The 15,660-nt window shown below is 46.0% G+C and overlaps 2 long non-coding RNA genes across 3 annotated transcripts; one reads left to right on the top strand and one right to left on the bottom strand.

Annotated features, from left to right (window-relative positions):
• The first annotated feature begins 3,297 nt into the window (after positions 1-3,297).
• LOC310889237 lies at positions 3,298-9,604 on the top strand. The gene is made up of 3 exons (XR_014576471.1): positions 3,298-3,543; positions 5,801-5,991; positions 9,481-9,604. It is a non-coding gene; the product is annotated as an uncharacterized lncRNA (long non-coding RNA).
• Positions 9,605-11,252: 1,648 nt separating this feature from the next.
• LOC310889230 lies at positions 11,253-14,539 on the bottom strand. Of its 2 annotated transcripts, XR_014576468.1 has the most exons (4): positions 12,752-14,539; positions 11,890-12,087; positions 11,566-11,610; positions 11,253-11,391 (listed from the first exon to the last, which is right to left on the bottom strand). It is a non-coding gene; the product is annotated as an uncharacterized lncRNA (long non-coding RNA). The 2 variants fall into 2 exon arrangements; XR_014576469.1 differs by lacking the exon at positions 11,890-12,087.
• Between the last annotated feature and the right edge of the window lie 1,121 nt (positions 14,540-15,660).

The raw sequence follows: 15,660 nt of genomic DNA, 5'->3' as shown, positions 1-15,660 counted from the left end.
AGGAGCCTAAGCACCCTCGGTCCCTTTAGAGATATCTAGGATAGGCAGACACTTGCAGAGGGCAACTCACGTAATAGGGATTACATGAGTATAAAATCTTACTTATAATCTATTATCATCTTGCTGCTATTACAATTTTCCTCTTAAGTTTGTATGTGTTTTTTGCATATTTGTAAAAGTTGCAAACACATTTCTACATTACAGAAATAATAGTCCCATTATCTCTCAGACTCATAGCATCTCGCAGGAAATTTGAGAAGGTTTATAACTCTATTTTGAACATTTTCAAAGCATCAGTGTTTTCCTGAACTGGTATTAGAACATGGTTTGGCTTTCCAGTAGGAATGACACTAATGTCAAACATGCAGGTGAAATAACCCCTCCATTCCTACACAAGACCATCCTGCTTATACATCCAAGGATGCTATCTACCCTTTTGACCACAGCCTTACGCTCAGAGCCACAACGGATGCCTTGTGGGCAGACCTGAGAAACCTCAGGCACCCTGTTGATTTTTTAATATGTGGATGGCATATTAGGATGTGATTTGCATAACCAAATTCACATGTCTACTTATGGTCAGATGAATTTCATTCAATAAACACCTCTGTCTGTCAATTGACGGTGAAGAGAACATAGGGTGACTAGCCCCGAAGGGAAAGGTGACTGAGAGGTGTCTAATGCTGGATGAGAGCAGGTCTCTGCCTTTCTGTCAGTCTCCTGGGTCCCTGACAGAGGGAATTGATATTGCCATCCCACAGATTTCTTATGAAGTTCTTGGATAAGAGTTACCTAAACATGTAGGTTTTTTAAAATGTGCAACTTTTAGAGCTGTTTTGGGACATCATCTTTATATTACCATTGAAATGGTAAGATCACATTAATTACATTAATTAATGTCAGTTCTGTCTAACATGCCATGTAACTTATTCCATATATGTTTGCTGAAATGCAACAAAAATATCTGTTGGACATGTCTGTCACCTGCATCGCTTATTGCCAATTCTGCAAATTCCATTTAATAACCTATTGGTACCATTAGTGACGTTTTCTTTGTCTCGGTTTATATAAAACTCAGTTGTCTTTGACCATCTGTCCATTAATTGTCTCGTTTTGCTTATTTTATCACATTCTTGTAATTCCTTTTGAATTTGTATTCATTCAAATCAATGTCTTCTTTCTCCTGTTTGTCATCGATACTTTTCTTAACTTTATATATTATTTAATTTATTAGAGATGTTTTCTTTATTTTTTCCATCTATAAAATCAGCTGATTTTCTTAATCAAGGGGCATCGCTTTCTTTGGTCAGTGAAGGCTTTTCAGTCATCCAGTAACATACTTAAAATTGATTTCTAGTTACTATTCACATGCTTAATACAAATTCTCTCCTCTACTTCTGTACTTTGTGAGGTTGACCCTTTTAAAGCAGGAAGTATGTCTATTTCCTGATTTACATTTATTCTGCTGTATTTATTCATTGTAATCAGCGTTTAAATTGTCCAGTAACAACGCAAAAGAAATGATTTTTTTTGTCATGACACTTCAAGTGCACACAGCTCTATGTGACCTCTGGAAAAAAACACTGCAGTAAGCTGTGTATGATTTTGTGTGTCTTTACATGTATATGCAAATGCACACACATATCTATTTTTATATAACAACATATTTATCAGTGTGAGTGCCAGAGAATGGGTGCAAGCCTAGCTGTGTACACAAAGTCGTGCACAGAGTGGCACTTGATTCAATGACGATGAATCAATCAACATCGATCTCAATGGGGCAGAAGAATGTATCCCAGACCTTGAAATGAATAACATAGGATGTACAGATTTATCTGCCACAGAGCACTGCAGCGCCCTGATCCAGCTCCTGTCTGAGTTAGCAGTTGGGTTTGCTGAGAGATGGCCTGGGTCCTAATCATATAGGGTGGAGTTTGCTCTCGATGAGAGGTGCTTCATTTAGGTTTCTGCCTCTTGGTCCTTGCATGTGAGTCAGGGGGTTCATTTCTCTCTGTGGTCAAGGAAGATCCAGACAGTGCAACGCAGGGCAGGTCTCCTATCACACTGCTAGTCTCTGTTTTCATGCAGAAAACGTTCAGCCTGTAGTCTCCTTTACGGTACTTCCATGCAGCTAAACTCTGACACATCCGTACCATATCTGGATTCACATGTGTAATTCCTCGCATGCCAGCGCGGGTCACCAATTGCTCCATGACCCCTGAAAGTCAATAATATTAACTCGGTCTGCACAGAGAATTCAGGCTTTGTTTTTGTAGCGTTGTAAACAGGAAATTTCAGTGCTATTTGATATACACCACTTCAAATAATCATTTGCATTTAGCTATCATCAAAATGTGTGCCAGTGCAAGAGGATTTCTGAGGTTACTCGTGCAGTTAGAAATCTAAAAGGCACAGCTGTATCACCCACAACATGTAATGGAGCACCTGAGAGCAAAGGTGGCTGTAACTTTCATAGATGAAAGATGCTCATATACGGGCCACTTTATCTTCGTGCTAGTGTTTTTCACACATGTATTTCTCTTTCTTGGCTTAAGAATACCTTCAACTCATTTTTTTGTTGGTTTTAACAATATTCCCAATGCCAATTTCCCCAAATAATTAAGGGAATCATGTATGTCCTCAACCAGATTAGCAGAACAGACAAGAAGTTACTTGGCAAAGACATTTTCATGATCTGGAATGACAAAAAACATTTTGACAATGATTTTTTCAGAGTGTAGCTACATATATAAAACACTGTGCTAAAACACAGAAACAAAACAACCAGCCTCCTTCCTTGCATGATTTTACCAAACTTCCCAGGAAAGCTGTGCTGCAGAGATACAGTATGCCAAATTTCAAGAAAATCTGTTCAGTCTGGGAAAATCAGTGGACTGTGGTTTGAACATCAGACCCACGGTGGAGGCAGAATTCAGCCTGCACTTTGGAACCAGTGCTGCTGCCTCCCGAAATGGCTTTCAGTTTGAACCACTGCTCGTATTTGCTTCCATAGTGCTCAGAGATTTGCATTTTGGCTTGAAATTTCCCATACTTGATCTTGGTCCAAGGGATTTTTTTTTTTTTTCTGGAAAATGATAAACAGTTTTCTTCTCAGAAAATTGGTCAGAGGCCTTTTTTTATACTCAGATAACTTCAAAACAGCTTGGTTTTATAACTTCAGATTTGGCATGTGCAGAGTGCAATCCTGAAGGAGGAATGCACTTTTTGCCTTGTTTGAAGAAATTTCATTTCGCAATAGCAAATTAGTCCAAAACTTTGGAAATAATAGCCTGATCGTTCACAAGGCGTTATTTAACCATGGTGGAAAATGACAGACTGAGCTCTATTTCTCCGAGAGGTCACGAGTCTTGCTTTATAAATACAGCTTAGTTTCCTTTTTGCAGAGTCATCTTTCCTACTAAATCTTTCTGTGTCCTGTTTTGCTTTAACTCTGTTGCAGCATCAGAGGTTATTTCCGCTATATTTGCTCTCCACGAGCTACACTGTACTTGGCTCTCCGTGGCATTTTGTGCGTCCTGTAAGGTAAGCTGAGCTGGACAGGATTTCAGAAGCACTCTTTCTGCCTCCCCCTGATGCCTAGCATGCCATGCTGAGCTTCATTACTGCTCTCCATGCACCCAGCTTGCACCCGGTCCTGGTTCAGCAAGCCAGTTGTCACTCACATCACACAAAACTTCCTTTTGGACATAGGTGCTACAGATTTTTTGGAAGCATCATAGCGCGCTTTCACCTCAGATATATTACCCAAGAAGTAACTACTAACCCTTTACATGTAAGTAGACTTTGGAAGTTAAGTTAGGCTGAGATATAAATCCCTCAAAATAGGAGCTCAGAAGGCAGATTTGCTGATACGCTTCAGCTGTTTTGCACTGCTCCAGTGATAGAGCAACAAGCTGGTTGAATCAATCGGTTATTGCAGGCTTAAGGTTGTTCTGTGTCACTGGAGCAGCACAGAGCTGTGAAGCGTGCTGATGGATCTGGCCACAAATCTTAAAATGCGCTATTTTTCCCATTAAAAAGTCCGTGTGAGCTGATATGCTGTGTTTAATTACATAGCAGCAAGTATTGACTTGCAGGGGCATGGCTGAAAAAAAAACACCTTCTTTGTATTATGTTAGGCAGGCAGTGGGTCATCCTCCTGGGAAAGAAATTTAACATCTGCCAGGAGTCGAAGTTGGTTAGATTCATGCTGCTTTTGTGGAGTTGGTGAATACACAAAGGGCGACCGGGTACAACATTGAAATCTGTCCCCTTGCTGATAGCGGCTGTTGGCACGACTCTCACAAAGAGCACTTTGCACGCCAGCAAAGTGGCACTAAGTTGTACACACAGCTACATGCGGGTCCTGTTAAAATCACAGAGAAGTTTAAACAGGCAGCAATATGCAACTCCTCCAACTCTAGCAGGACTGCCCAGTTTACAGTGGCACCAGTCTTTATTTTGTGGGCCATTTAAAATATAGCTGTTGAGTGCTAATTATTTCCAAATTCCAGTCTCCCCAGCAATTCTTCTAATTCTTGGATTGTGTAGAATCCCAGAATGGTTTGGGCTGGAAGGGACCTTAAAGCCCACCCAGTTCCAGCCCCCTGCCATGGGCAGGGACACCTCCCACCAGCCCAGGTTGCCCAAAGCCCCATCCAGCCTGGCCTTGAACACCTCCAGGGATGGGGCATCCACAGCTTCTCTGGGCAGCCTGTGCCAGGGCCTCACCACCCTCTGAGTGAAGGATTTCTCCATATTTCTAATATAAACCAACCCTCTTTTAGTTTAAAGCCATTCCCCCTTGTCCTGTCACTGCACCCCCTGACAAAGAGTCCCTCCCCAGCTTTCCTGTAGCCCCCTTTAGGTACTGGCAGGCTGCTGTGAGGTGGCCTTGGGGCCTTCTCCAGGCTGAACAACCCCAACTCCCTCAGCCTGTCTTCACAGGAGAGGTGCTCCAGCCCTCTGATCATCTTTGTGGCTTCCTCTGGACTTGTTCTAATACTACCTTGTCCTTCTTGTGCTGTGGGCCCCAGAGCTGAACGCAGGGCTCCAGGTGGGGTCTCACGAGAGCAGAGCACAGGGGGACAATCCCCTCCCTCGCCCTGCTGGCCTTGTTGTTTTTGGTGCAGCCCAGGATACAGCTGGCTTTCTGGGCTGCAAGCACACATTGCCAGCTCATGTCGAGCTTCTCATCCACCAGCACCCCCAGGTCCTTCTCCTCAGGGCTGCTCTCAATCCATTCCCTGCCCAGCCTGTATTTGTGCTTGGGATTGCCCCGGCCCAGGTGCAGGACCTTGCCTTTGGCCTTGATCTCTTTTTAAACAGTCACAGTATACACTCAGTTTGAGTTGGTATAGTTATTTTATTTAAGCATGTGATTTTTTTTTCTTTTGCTGATGTATTTATACAGATAGTCTTTAGCATGGACGTAGTTGCAGAAGTTATCTGCTTTATTCTGTTCCCTTTTCCAGTACAGTTTATCCCCCTTCCTCACACAAACAGAGCTGCTGTTCTATAAACCATTTGTAAATGACGTTTGGTTTTCACTACCTATTCCTATATAGGTGAAGGCAAATACATAAAGTTCATTCCTGACCGTGAGAAGGACTGGTTTGGCAAGTCTTTGGCAAACAGACGTCTTAATTTCTATCTGAGTTGGCAAATTAATCATATGGATTGCTGTTACACGCAATTGAGGACCTTCAAAATTAGACTGAGCGCAAGTAATAGCCTTCACTATTGTCCAGAAGCTTTGCTGCCTTTTTGTATTTACCTTGTATTCCTTGCCTGTGTACAGGTGACTACACCGGGTGCAAAGCAATTCAGAAATGGACCTACAAATCATATCTGTCTCTGCAAGCAGTCCTTCATCTGTCCGAAGCACCAATTCCATGACCATTTTCTGACCTGAAACGTCATTCCTGCGGACCCACCCTGCTCCATGTGCATTTCTGCTGCTCCTCTGACTCCTTGGCAGGGAAGGTGAAGGTACTAACTGTCAAAAAACTAACCGAACAAAATAAAATAAATAACCTTGTGGTGACGAGGAGGGGTGGTGTGACCACAAAGGAAAACAGATCAGCTTAGATTGGCTTCAACTGTCAAGGAGCCGCACCCTTATTCTTTTCTACTGGTGCTGATCACTAAGGCATTTTAGCACAGTACGGAGGTTTTGTTATCAATGGAACAAATACAGAATTTTATTTTTTATTATTACTGGACGAAGCGTTTGAGGATGTAGTGATCTTTCATTCTTGGGCAGTGTAATTTATATTTGGACTCTGACAATTCGTCTCGTTCCCAATAGACATATAGATGAAGTTAGAAAATAACAAGAGTCTATGTGAATTCCGTTTTTCTCAGGCATTTGTTATTCCTCAGAGAGACTTCCATGGGGCCAAATTACCATAAAAACTAGAATACCATGATATTTCAGTTCCGTATGGTAAAAGTTCATGTCATTCATTATTGTTGACACTGTACAGATATCCTTGGGGAGCTATGAAAAATATAAAAAGAAAACTCCCCAAAAACATGCATTAAAAAATCTAGGGGAGCTGCCATTTAACTCAAATATTCCCTGAGCAAACTGAAGCCAATTATCTCCCAAATAGAAAAAAAGGCTCTGTGCTGCCCCACAGCCTGCCTCTTCTTCCTGTGCATCTGATGTGGCTGTTGTGAAGCCAAGGGTGAGTTCATCTGTTATTAAGTTTTTCGGTAGGTTAGTTTGCCACTGAATCCTGTGGAGTCAAGGCAGAAAGAGAGAGGCCAGTTCAGATCTACTGAGGCCTCACTGGAAGTGCTCCACTCTCCCTCGACTGTCGGAGATGCTTAGGATGTCTGTCTCACTCCTTAGCTTCTCAGGTCATTGAGTAAAGTTAAGAGGAATTAACATGGGCTGAAGTGTAATAAGAAAGTGGAGATCTGAGGGTTTTTTTAATGCAAGAATCCTTGGGCAACAATGCGACACTGCAGGATAAAAAAAAAAAAAAAAACCTTAATTTCAGCCCAGTTAGAGGGTCATTTTAATGTCTTTGACATAAGACTTGCACATAAACTGTAATGCCATGCTGCTGCAGCCTCAGAATTACGAAGGATGAATTGGGTCCCAAGTCCGTGATTTCAGTGAGTAAACAGCCAGCATTTCAAGCGATCATTTTTTAAGCAGACTCATGGGAAAAAAAGAACTTTCAAAAGTCCTCCTAGAAAGTGGTACTGGTAAGAGATGGCCTTGGGGCAGAATTTGTTTTTCTTCAGCTAGAACAAACTGAGATGCTGTGTGTTAAAGGAAGTTTGTCCTGAGACCACGAGCTTCTGGTGAGCTGTACTATAAACCTCTATTTCTCTCTCTCTCTCTTTTTTTTTTTTAATTAAATGATTAATAATTATAGCTCCTTTACACAATAGTAAAAACCGTATACTCTTTCAAAGTGTGCTGTTTTGTTTACTTAAAATTTCCCATCATCTAAAAATGTGATTTTCTTCACTGTCTATTGCTAAGTGCAATTGTTCTCCCAGAACAGAGATGGATGCAGTTCAGTGGAAGTGGGAATGCTAGGAGGAGGGATAATTTCTTGGATAATGATGATTTCTTAGGTAGTATTTTGTATAATTGAGGTAATATTTCTTGGATAATGATGATTACCCATGTAAAGTTTGCTGAAGTTCTGGTATGAGGGAACTTTGTTGAAATATATCATTTGGGTTAATGCTGCTTCATGGTGGTCTCAGCAAAGTGCTCATCCATGGACATAGGTCATTTACCGTCCGTAGTGCTTTATTATTAGGTGCAGTAATATTATGGCAGCCAGGACTGTATCCGTTCCCTCCCTGGCTTTTTGATGGAAGTGAGATTTGTATAAAATTGCATTGCATCTCTTCTCCCCAAAATACCAAGAAAAAAAATCTTTTATATTCCATAAGTAGGATGTAAAAGGAAGGTGCTTTCCTCGTGTGGGTGGGGAATGTAAAACAATACCATGTCTGACCAGCCACCTCATCTCTATGCACATGCATACTGAACTCTGGCCAACACAGTAGGTTTTCTGCTCCCTATCTTCAAAGTCTTCCAGTGCTAAAAAACACCATAAAAATATCAAGAGAAGCTTTCTTGCAGTGACATACGTCAGACCGTAAAAGGAACTCACCCGGTGAGTGGTGAAATCCCTATCATTTATGTTATAAACAATAGTAATTCTTAACATGATGTGCACAAAGCTGGACAAATATTTGATATTCAAATATTTAAATGATCTACAGAACATGGCTTTGAGATATTACTGCTACACAGAGGCATGGGTGGGTTTCTGAGCTTAGCCAACCCCAAAGAGCAAAACCAATCCCAAGAAAGAATTTACACTCAAGCTCACGTCTTCTAGCTAGGTACTCAGGTACGAAGACGACACCAAGAGCCTCTATTTACAACTAGACAAAACACGGAAAACTATTCTCTGGAAGATAATACTGGGAGGGACAGAGAAATAACCTGTTTAAAATGTCCTTTAAGAAGGGGATTTTTTAAAATAGGCACCAAGTTAGGTGTCCAGCCTGCACTGAAATCCAATGGGATTTGAGCAACTCTCACGGGTTTCTCTGAAAATCCTAATTTTCAAATGCTAGATTTTTATCTCGGCTATGCCAGAGTTACAATGAGGGAAGTCTCAGCGGGAGACCTCTGTAAATGAGATCAGAACTCAACCATAAAATGCTGACAAAGTCGTCTGGAGCATAGAGCTGTGCTCAGTGACGAGTCTACCATTTCATTACTTTTGCGCTCATTGCATTTTTCCATGTGTTGCTTTTGTTTTATCTGCACTTTGTATTTTGATTTGTATTTAATTATAATTTACTTTCATTTGATAGTTCTCAGTCTATTTACAGAGAACAAAAGAATGCACAGTGCAGAACAGTAGAATAATAGTGTTTATTTTCACAAGTTTGGAACGATCAAATAACTCACAAGTCACAAAGTGGAACCATGCCTGAGGTAGGTTAGGTCATCTCGAGTGTGTGGAAACAAGCAGAAATATCCCATTCTTCACTATTGTTTATTATATTTATGCCACTTGGGAGTTTTAACAATACCACATATACAAAACATTTGTTCTCGCTTTCTGCGCTGTTCAGAGTTTTCTCAAGGATCTTTGGTGCTTTTTTCATAGGAGCACAGCGACGTTGCTATGCTTTAGTGACTTTCTCAACTGATTTAGCAGAAATGTAAGAAACGGCCCCTAGGAAAGAGCCAGGAGTGCTGAAAAGGAGGTTTTGTTCTCTGAATGCTTCTGTGTTTAAAAACGGTTCTTTTGAGAGTTTTAACTGGCTTATTTCAACTTCTCCATTCTTTTTCATGTGCGTTCAAAGCTCAGCCCAGCAGAGAGAAACCAAAAGCAGAGTCTGCCGGTGTGATCAGCAGCTTTGCAGTCCCAACAAATCCACGACCGATTTTGATAATTTTCATACTGTTTTTGCTTTTGACAGGAGGTCCAAACACGGATGTCTAAAGCCACATCTACCGGTCTAAACCCAGTATTCGAAAAACTAATAGTAATCATGGGAGCACTGCATCTTTCATTTGCAATTGCAAGAACTGTCAAGAAGCCTCACAGCAAAGGGTGACTGAAAATAAAGGCAAAGGGGGCAGCTTGCCTAGAAGAGCCTCCTCCAAGCCACTCCCCTGGCTCACCCTTTTGGATGCCCAGAGTCCTGCTGAAGGCCAATGCAGTTTGATCAACCCAGCCTTGCAGGATAACCTAAAATCACAGCCAGTTTTCTTGGAAATACAAACCTGCAACATGCGGTGATTCAGCAGCTGCTACTTAGGCAGTTGAGTTTTACTGCTGGGATGTCTGAGAGCTGGCAGCAGGAGTGATCGGAGTCCTAAGGCTATTTCAACATGAGCATTTGAAAATTAAGTCACTGAAATTTACTGTTCATTATTCCTCCGGAAAACTCAGGATTAAATTGAAAGACTTTTCAAAAGTGCTGGGTTCCTAGAAACTATCACTACTTTTCAAAGGAGCTGTTGGCTGCTCAGTTGCTTTAGAATAACTACATTTCATCTGTGGTCTTAGCAGCCCAACTTTATGGACTGACAGTTTTATTACAGAAACTTTAAGTGTGCTAGGACTTCAAACAGAGAAAAAACGGCTCCTTCTGAGTCTTTTCTTAAGTTCATGAAGCTATTCATGACTTTGAAAAAATTCCTGTGTTAGAAGCATAAATAATGTTGCAGTAATAACCTCAAATAAGATGGGAATGGGTGCAGAGGCAGAGCAAACAAAATGTTTTACTTAAGGATTTCATCATTCATTCCTGCCTCCTTTTTCTCTCCCACTTTGGGAAAGATGCTCTGCATCTACGCAGCTGAAGAGCACGGCCAGCAACTGGCTGCTGCTCCCGAGGGCAGATGGTGATGACTGGCTTGTATCTGCCCTACTTAGGGCCGGACCTCTCCATAGCATATTTGTCTCAGAACTCATTCAAGAGGCTCCAAAAGGAGCTGGGCAGTAAATTAGCAATCGGGAAGCTTTGATGATAGAGGTCCAGAGCTCTAGTTCACTGCTTGGACTTCAGGAGTGGAGACCCAACTGATGCTGCCTCTGAGGTCGATGTGTACAGCAGCGTGAGCCCTGCCCGTTCTCCTCCTTCCCACTCACGTTCATAGAAAGGTGAGCACCACCTGCATGTTTGAAGGCTGCTGCCCCCACCTGGCACGCAGAAATGGAGGACGTGGAAGCTATGCAGGACAGGTCTTTCCTGACTGCTGAATTTGATAAACATCGAGAAGGGAGGATGATCGAGAAAGGAGAAGAGTTGCAGAGACAGCACTGTGACTGCAGAGAGCATGCGCAGACATTTGTTTTGATAGCACGTGATTTTTCCACCATAAAAGATTTTTTTCCATCCAGGTGGGGTAAAAATGGGTTGTAGAGGTTACAGCCAAAGGAAGGCAGAGACCCAGCCTTTATTATCCAGGTGAGGGAGTTTCAAGCAGGCTGAGGCACCCGGAGGATGCGAGATGTGATCTTGCATTCCTTCCAGACCTACAGAAAGCACTTTCTTGGAAAGCAGGAAGGAGAGAAGCAGCTGCTTCTTTGGGTCCCAGCTCCCGTTCCAGGCTGCTCCTGGAACAGCCTCCACGTGCACTGCCTTTCAGCAATCCCAGTGGCACAATTTAGCCTTTAATGACTCAATTTAGCCAATTCTGTCACCTGATTTAGAAAGAATAAATCACTGTCTCCAGGAACAGACGGAGAAATACAGTCGAAGCACAATTCTACCGAAGCCAGTAACATGAATATATCCCAGGATGTCATCTCTTGGGTCAGCCTGCAGGATCAGCGTGGTGAACGTTATGGGTTTGTTTTCTTGATGTCATCCTTGGTACCCCTGTAAGAAAGACTGCAACATTTATGCCTGGAAACAGCCCAGCTTTGTATCAACTGGAGGACATTATTGTCTGTATGAAAATGTTCACATGGTATTATCCCACAACCCATCCCATATTTATTTTGGAAATCGTTGCATCTGGAAAATGGGAAAACTTCCAGTTAATTCTTTTACCTTGAAGTATCAGCAAACACAAGGGTATTTTGAGATTATTCCCTGCTAAAAAAAAAAAATAAAAATGAACAAGTAGCATTCATGACTGTAAGCCAAAAGAGAATCCCTCTTCAAATAACGCAAAATGGTTTAAGTTTACAGTTTTGGGGACAAGGGTGAAAAGGGCTTCTTAAAGGCTCCTTCTGTCCTGTCCTTGGAGGAAAGTAAAACCAGCCCAATTAATGGCCACTCGCTGCTGTCCTAGACAGGCATCTCAAGCATTAGGGAAATTATTTGTGTTGTAAGCTTGGGGTTTATGTCTACGAAGCTAATTATAGAGTGTACCTATCGCTTGTCCCAGATCTCGAGAAGAAATAGAGATGGGTGAAGCTGACTGTCCCTAGACATGACTGATGGCGTGAGACTGCAGGCCTTCAGCTCCCTCCACAAATTTGCTCCTTTTTGCAAATGTCCTGGCGATATTCTGACAGCGCCCTGGAGAAAACACAGCGCAGCCACATCTCCCAGCTCTGGCACAGCGTCCTGAGAGAAGCAGATGTCCCCGTCTACACATTACCTCTGCTGACCTGAGCTGAAGGATGAATCTAAGCCCTAACTTTTGTAGCAGCATGATAATTTTTCAAGTAAGGATTTCATGCAACTTTATAATGGAGGCATGAGACAATCACACAGATGGCAGGAGAGCAAGCAGGAGGAGAAAAACAATGAGAGTGGAAGACTGAGAAAAGGAGAAGTGACTGCAAAAAACCATCCTGCTAGATAGAGCTGGTCTTAGTGGATAAGAAGAGCTACTGGCAGAAGTGGGGTCAGGCACTGAGAACTGCACAAGTAGCAGGGGAAAGCTGGATCACCTGTCCCGAGGGAGAAAACAAATACATGGCAAAAAAAAAGCACACAAGTTGGAAAGCAGTATGAGAGCGGAGAGGGCAAAGCACTGCATTGCTTCCAAGTTAAAATGCTTCCAGATTGCTCTGATACTCAGAAATGTTTAGCAGGAAGAATTCCCAGATCCCAATGCACTTGGAACACAAACCCTCCTGCAATGTGAAGTTCCTTGTTTGGTTTTATTTCTCCTTCCTTCCTTCCTTCCTTCCTTCCTTCCTTCCTTCCTTTCCTTCCTCTCTCTTTTTCTCAGATTTGTTCCCAACCAGTTAAACGCTCTGCCTTGGATCCCCACCTCGCCTACCTTGTAACGCCGATGCGTTCCCACCGCAAAGGCAGGTGAAATTCTTCACCCGTCCAGCTCCCGCCGTGGGCTGAGCTGTGTGATTTCACTTGCAGACGTCAGATTAGGCAGACACTGAAGATGATAGCGAAGAATATTCTTAGACCACGAGGCCCGCTGACGGCTGGACAGGCGGGCACTGCTGTTCTTCACGCAGCAGTGGCCACCCAAGCCCCCCAGTACCGATGCCACCCAAGCCACCTGTACTGCTGCTGCTAACCAGTTACCAGTTAGCGAACCAGTTAGCACCAGCACAGGTAAACCGGAGGACCGCAGTGCTGTCCAGCGGCTGAGGGCTCTTGCTAAAGACTGGGAGGAGCGAGCGGCGCCCGAGGGCAGCTTTCTGCCAGCCCGGCTGCAGGCGGGTACGTGGCCATCTGGAGGAAAGAGTCACAGTGGGACTCTGCCACATTGCTCCCGTGCGTGGCGCAAGGCACGGAAACCGGCGACAGCTTCTTTACCCGGCCGCGCTGGTACGTCTGACACTGCTGCACTAAGGAGGAGCAGGGAGTAAGCTGAGCACTCACCCCCCCGCCATTCATGCTGGCGGCGATCAGCTCACGCTCCGCCGCTCGTTTTGGGACCGGGAGAAGCGCTCTCGAGGACACCCGGACGTTACAGGGCAAGGCCTGGACACTCCGTGCCACATCACTCAGCCTCGTGCCAAGGGACGGATCCCTGGCGTTCGTTTTCGCAGCGCTACAGCCAGCCTGCTATTCCCACTACGCAGCCAGGACAGCTCCCGAAACCCCCGGGTACTTAGGGAGGTAAAACTAAAGGTCCTCAACGCTTTTTTTAACCCCAGTGACTCTTCTTTTCCAAAACGATGTGGTCCCAGTTCCAACCGAGGGTAAGCTTTCTCCCAGGGCAGAGTGACCCGGCACGGGCCGTCAGGCGATTCCCATGCTGCTTTTACCCCAGGGCTCCTTCCCAGCATACGGCATTGCAACCCCATGGAAAAGGGCCCGGAACAAGGTCAGTTCTGTGCCTCCCGCATTAGTGCGGAGCCAGAGTCATCCTTGGCTGGCAGACATCTGAAAGCCTCCTGCTCCGGGCTGGCGGCGACTCGGTCCCACCAGGGCACGAGGACGGGGCTGGGTCCTCCTCCATCAGGAGGTGTTTTCCCAAACCAAGTCCTCCAGCGCCGGGACCGGCTGCAGAACCGTGTGTCAGACGCGAAATCGTCGGCTTGGGCGATTATCGCTCCGGTGCGTGCCTCAATTCCCTGCCCACAAACGCAAGGCAGCAAGCGAGCCTCGAGCCCGGAGCGGTACCGGAGCCAAAACACGCAAGCAAGAGAGCCAGAACCCGTATCTTAGGCAATCGTTGCCTTTTCTGCCCGCAAACGGGTCTCGAACAGAGCACTGCAGAAGCAAAAAGCCGAACTCGGGGCTGTGCCCGGGGTCTTCCCCCAGGTTTTGGGCACCGAGGCCCCCGGCAGTGCCCTGCTGGCGGCCGAGCTCCCTCGACCGACCCGGCATAACCGAGCCGCTTTGCCAGGCCGCTAGATTTGAGACGCGAGCACAGCCTCGCACCCTCCTTGGAGGGAAGGAGGAAAGGTTTGGGGGAAATTAAGGGCAAATTTGGTGCCGCTGCCCCCGGGGAGGAGGGGGGGGGGGTGATGCTGGAAAGCTGCATGGCCCCCCCCGCAAACCGAGGAGAACCTGGCCGTCCGGGGCACCGACACGCTTGGGGAAGCACACTGCAGGGAGCGACTCCCCCGGTTTGCACCCCCCATGCTTTGCAACCCCCCCCCCCCCTCAATACACAACCCCCGGTGTTTGCAAACCAACCCCCGGAGGTTTGCAACACCCCCCCCTTTCCTCCCGTTTTCAGCCTCCCCCCCAAAGGTTGCAACCCCCCCCAAAAGGGTTTGCAACACCCCCCTCCTCCCCTTGCTCCCAACCCCTCCCAAGGGTTTGCAACCCCCCCCAGAAGACCCGCCCCAACACCCTCCCTCCCCCCCAATTGCAGCTCCCCTCCGGGTTTGCAACCCCCCCCCACATTTGCAGCCCCCCCGGGGTTGACATCCCCCCTCCCCCAGTTTGCAGCCCCCCCTCCATTTACAGCCCCCCCCATGGTTTACAACCCCCCCCTCTCAGTTGGCAACCCTCAAGCCTTGCAGCCCCCCCTGTCCCCCCCCCCCCAGGATTTAGCAACACCCCCCCCTATTTGCAGCCTCCAGGCTTTACACCCCCCCCCATAGATTTGCAACCCCCCCCTCCATTTGCAGCCCCCCCCGGGTTTACAACCCCTCCGCCCCCCCACTTTGCAACCCCCAGGCCTTGCAGCCCCCCCAGGGTTTGCAACACCACCCCCCCCCCCCTTTCCCCTATCTGCAGCCCCCAGGCTTTACACCCCCCATACATTTACACCCCCCCTTCCATTTACACCCCCCCATACATTTACACCCCCCCACACATTTACACCCCCCCACACATTTACACCCCCCCCAATACATTTACACCCCCCCCAATACATTTACACCCCCCCATACATTTACACCCCCCCATACATTTACACCCCCCCACACATTTACACCCCCCCCAATACATTTACACCCCCCCTTCCATTTACAGCCGCCCCCCCAGCTTTTACAACCTCCCCCCTCCCAGTTTGCAACCCCCAGGCCTTGCAGCCCCCCCCAAGGACTTGCAACGCCCCCCCCCCCTCCTCAATTTGCAGCCCCCAGGCTTTACACCCCTCCCATACATTTACACCCCCCCCATAGCTTTGCAACCCCCCCCCCCCTCCATTTGCAGCCCCCCCCCCCCGGGTTTACAACCCCTCCGCCCCCCCACTTTGCAACCCCCGGGCCTTGCAGCCCCCCCAGGGTTTGCAACGCCCCCCCCCTTCCCAATTTGCAGCCC

This window comes from Anser anser, assembly GCF_964211835.1.
Source record: "Anser anser genome assembly, chromosome: 1".
In the NCBI taxonomy this organism is placed as follows: Eukaryota; Metazoa; Chordata; class Aves; order Anseriformes; family Anatidae; genus Anser; species Anser anser.
This window is presented reverse-complemented; position numbering and strand designations above follow the sequence as displayed.